Below are 5,336 nucleotides of genomic sequence, written 5' to 3'. Positions count from 1 at the left end.
CTCTTATTTCTCTAATAGCCACATGTCAGTAGAAAAAAAAACACCACTCCAAGAATAGAGACTAATCACCTCTATTTCGGCAAATACAAAATATTTACCTCTATTTCCCCAATAACTCCAGTGGAACAAAACAAGGCTCCAAATAATATATCTCCAAAAAATGTGCACTCAGGCATCTAACTCACACACTCCCAAATATTGCCCCATAATCTCCAAATATGTGTCTCCATTTGCAACAAAGATGGCTGCAAAAATAATTGAACTAAACATAGCTCTCATCACATTGGCAAATAAAAATCCACATATCCAAAAATCAATAATATCTCCCATCCCCAAAATATATATCTCAAAATATAATCCAAAATAAATATATACCTCCAATTATCTCCCCAAAATATCTCAATTATAACTCCAATTCTCCAGAGAAAATAACTCAATGTTATAGTAAAAAACTATAAAAACTCACTCCATTTAGCATAACTGCTAAAAAAGGGCAAAAACTCGGCAAATAAAACTGTCTAGAAAATTCTAGAAAAAACCACCAATGTGCCACAAGTCATTATAACAGAACTCCAAATTCACAGTGTCTAAGCAAAGACTTCTCCCTATGCACTACGACATAAGCCACTAGAAAACTTAACCAAGTTTCCTATCTCTCACAAAGTTGTCACAAATACAACCAAGGGTATTGTGCAAGAAAACTCACAATTTCTGGAACACAAATATCCAGAGAAAAAATGTAGTGCCATTACGTATGCATTCAAAACATGCAAGAAATTCTCCCCTATATTACTCTATAGCATCAAATAGCTAAAACACGAACACGTTCCCGAACAATGACTCTAAGTCATGAACTGAGACAATATTCACACTAACTGGAGAGAAAAAACAAATTCAAATTCACCGATGGTAAAAAAAAAACTTGTGTCAGCGATGGCTAATTTCCAAAATAGGAGAAAAGAAAAATCAACGGCACCATTAACTATCTCCCGTAACTCACTAGATGTCAAGCAATTATCTGCTGAACTCATAAAAAAAAGAAAAAAAAAACTAAAACAATGTGTTGTTAGTTCCTCCCATAATCACAAAAGATTTCACCTCCCTTGACAGCATTAAAACACCCACGTATTAGTACATAAAAAATCAGTATCAGAAGTATCATTATCACAAAATCACCAAAAAAAAATTGCTATCATCAAAATCATCAGTATCAGTACAAAAATTATCACCAAAGTTAATGCTTGTCCATTCTCCAAAAATTCAGCAAAAGTTCAGCAAAATCCCACACAATTTACCAAGATTCAGCCAGATTCATCAAGATTCAGCAAAACTCATCCCCGTGAATCACTGAAATATTCTCCAAAGTTACAAAAACTGAACAAATAATTAACACAAGACTTCTCCCATTAATTCATTGTAATAATTCTCCTTGAATAATTATCTGTAGTAATTATTGAATAATCTCCCATGAAATATCTCAAATCTCTCGCAAAACAATTCTCCCGTAATGATAATTATACTTAAGCAAACCTCCCGTGACACATCTCAAGTATAATAATTATTAATAATAACAATAATAATAACTTTTCATAGCAATAATTCTCTCGCAAAGATCTCAAGTAATGGTGAAATTCAAAATAGCATACAACAGTAATGCTGAATCCTATGACATACAATTTCTCCAGCATGCAACACCATGACATAACACCATTGCCACACAACACAGATACAACACCAATCATCGGCATTTCAAAGTAATTTCTCCAACACAATAAAAAAAAAATAATCTGTGTATCCCCTTTATATTTGTGTCTTTCAAGGCACAAAGAAACATAAACACATCCCGTGCATGTTAACTACTTTTCCCCTCATTTTCGGAAAAGAAAAATCTCTTTTTATTTCCTTTTCTCTTCATCCAAGAGAGAAAAAAAAATATCTTTTCTAAAAAAAAAGACTCTACGGGCATTTCACTTCATCAACTAATCAATCAGCTGATATCTTAGCATTCAATGTCAAGGCCAAATCCATCCCCAACACTAAGAAAAAAAAAGGAAAAGGGGGAGTTCACCCACACTGAGAAAAAAAAATTTCTCCCCCCCTGAGAACAACCCCTCAGTCGAGCGGCAGAACACCCCGAGGCATGCCAGTAGTATACCCCATCCCTGCACTATCTCTCGAGTGAGGCTAGTGGTACCTCCCATGCTACTATCCTCCCAAGGGATGCCCGCTTACCCTCGCAATGCAAGGCGCCTCTCTGCAGAAATATGCTGAGGCCCTTAAAATTGTGGCCGCTCTGTTGTCCACTAAGCCAAATATGCTTGTCTAAGCACAGTTCCCATGCATAGAAAAATACACTCCTATGTTTTAAACAAAGACGAATGCATACGTCTATTATAAACACGTGCAAATAAAGAAAACACTTCACTATGGGGAAAGAAAAAATTGTTTTGACCTCTTGAACCAATCCCATAACCCTGAAATATTTAAACAAAAACCCACTCCTTTTTGATAAACAATAGTTTAACACTCACCACTCCATAATGGGAACAAAAGGAACTCGAAATTCTTCGTAAAAACGCGTAAATCTCGTCGGCACAATACACACGCGACCGCTGAGATGACCCCTATCAACACTCACTCATGAACTAGACTGAGTTGCTTGTCTCACGACTCCCACCCTGAAGAATCTCGGTACGGGCAAATTTGATGACCCTAATAGAAAATCTTTGCCTCATCCCCCCATCTCACGGCGGACATTTTCTCTACCCTTTTATCTTCTAACTGGCCAACCATCTCTACATTGGCGTTCCTAGGCATAGAAAAGCAAGAAAAACCTTTTATATCCCCTCTTTAACCGTCTGCCACCACTATAAACATGGGGAAACCCTCATGTTAATTTCATAAGGTAAGCGTGGACACGAAACGGAAGGCAGACCCCATAACTCCATTTACATACACAGCCTCTCTCTCTCTCTCTCCCGGCAATCACCCCATCTCTCTCTCTCTCTCTCTCTCTCTCTCTCTCTCTCTCTCCATTCTAACAGGTAATGAAAATGAGAGAGTTGCATCATAACATAACGTTTATTTACAATAACCAAATCAATTAACTAAGTAATCCAGTCTCACAGACTAACTTAAAAACTACTCATTGTCAAGTCACCCCAAAAGGTCACACCTTCCCTGGGAACTCTGTCCCACGAAATCCAGAAACCGTCTGTCAAAGATACAGAAACACATCCCGGTAAGTACACACACAAGTTCAAAGACAAAGTTAATAAGATGGAACATCTTACAAGATATCAAACAAGCCACCCCTTTGGCTAAAGTAAAGGTAACACTTACCCATTCCCAACCGGAATATCACTCACTGATAAATAAAAACACTTTGGCATCTGCCATCATGGCTTCGCCTTCCTCCCCGAATGTCTGTGCAAGTCTTCCCATAATCTTGGCATTATGAATAGAAGAGGCGCACACGCACATACGAATGCACACTTCGACAACGCCTCGCGGTTCTAGCTGCATCTAGTTTCACAAAGGCACTTTGGAAGAGTTCATAAACTGTCGTACGTTGACTTCCTGAACTAAGCATTTTTATCTCACGCCATACCCCTAGAAACTCATTCATCAGCTATTCTCAGGTCGTTATCTCTGCACTGTCCTCCACATTCCACAGGTTACAGAGAATGCACGAACAATATATTATTAATCAAAACCCTATGTCTTACATATATATATATATATATATATATATATATATTATATATATATACACAGAGAGAGAGAGAGAGAGAGAGATTTATCTCTCCACGCCAAGTCCCCTTCCAGCACAATCTCTCTCTCTCTCTCTCTCTCTCTCTCTCTCTCTCTCTCTCTCTCTATATATATATATATATATATATATATATATATATATATATATATATATATATATATATATATATAGGTCATTACGGTTGAAATATATCTAAGGGAACATCACGCTTGCGTTATACCTACTTCTAGCTTACTGACTCCCAAAAAGCATAGGCCTAATACCACTATATACTTACACCAGTCTTTTGAGAGACACCAGAGAAGTGGAGAGTTGTCTAAGCGGTTGCAACAAGCACTGAACAAGTCTAACTAAACGAAAACCTAAGCACCAACCTGGAAGGTTTACCGAGAAACAAAAACCACTTCTTTAACTGCCATTTTGCCCAATGTGAACAACAGGAGGGTCTTACAGACTACGTAGGTATTAAGGGCTATCGTTTGTAGTAGTAACTATAGTAGATTTACATCAACCATGCATTTAATGTCTAGGCCAGTCCCTTACGACGCTCCTGATTGGCTGTTGATAAGCCAATGACAGGGCTGGAAACTCTCAGTCTCTCGAGAGAGTTCCACCTCTCCTGAGGTATACGTCTTTCAGGAGAGGTGGAAGATAGATCCTTCCCATGTGAACTCTCGAGAGAGACTGAGAGTTTCCAGCTCTGTGACTGGCTTATCAACAGCCAATCAGGAGCGTCGTAAAGGACTGCTGGCCTAGACATCAAATGCACAGTTGATGTGAATCTACTATAGCGTTGATTGTTTTGAGGAATACCGGAAAACTATAAAATCAATTCATGATAGTTTCAAATTTATTTCTACTCACTGAAACAACTGTCGATGACGTAGTTGTCGCGGAATTGTGAATCTTGATGGTTATTTGACTAATGTCATATCCTGACGAGTTGGTGAACGACTAAGAAACTTGAGTATGAAAATAAGGGTACAAATCATATAAATGATGATCATATTGTTTTATTTCAGGTTTATAAGTACTGAAGAGAGTAGAAGATTCATGACACTGTAGGGAATCTGTACAGACATGTCTTATTATAGTCACAAGGCAAAATGGATCTGTGTGACTGCTTGGAACCGTTTAGTCACATAAATCCTTATATTATGGCAACCCATTCAGAAACATGTGCAGATTGACTGATAGCGTTACATCACAAGAACTCTGCAACGCCTCCGGTATAAATGCTATAAGTTCTATAACACAACTATAGGCATAAGATTTTTAAAAAATGTCTTGATAAAACATTTCTTACGTGATTAACGGGAAATGGTAAAACATATTTTATCTTCAGTCTAAATTTCTTGTAAATAAAGTTCTGAAATTTTCATGTGATTATAAAGTAGGTAAATTTACCTGCAATATAAATCGTATATAAACCGTAATAACTTGTCAAATTTATCTACTTTTCGTCAATATATGACGACCTTCAATTTTGAGTGAAATATCTACTATTCCGCAATTCTATAATTTTATGAATATCTCGAGAATAATAATCCATTTATCAATT

At 37.1% G+C, this 5,336-nt stretch overlaps 1 protein-coding gene across 1 annotated transcript in view; it reads right to left on the bottom strand.

Annotated features, from left to right (window-relative positions):
- LOC135214010 (uncharacterized) overlaps positions 1-5,336 on the bottom strand; it is a 141,659-nt gene that overhangs the window by 128,918 nt on the left and 7,405 nt on the right. The window lies entirely within an intron of this gene.

Source organism: Macrobrachium nipponense, chromosome 43 (genome assembly GCF_015104395.2).
Source record: "Macrobrachium nipponense isolate FS-2020 chromosome 43, ASM1510439v2, whole genome shotgun sequence".
NCBI classification, from domain to species: Eukaryota; Metazoa; Arthropoda; class Malacostraca; order Decapoda; family Palaemonidae; genus Macrobrachium; species Macrobrachium nipponense.
The sequence above is the reverse complement of the archived record's forward strand: the minus strand, read 5'-3'. Positions and strand labels throughout refer to the sequence as shown.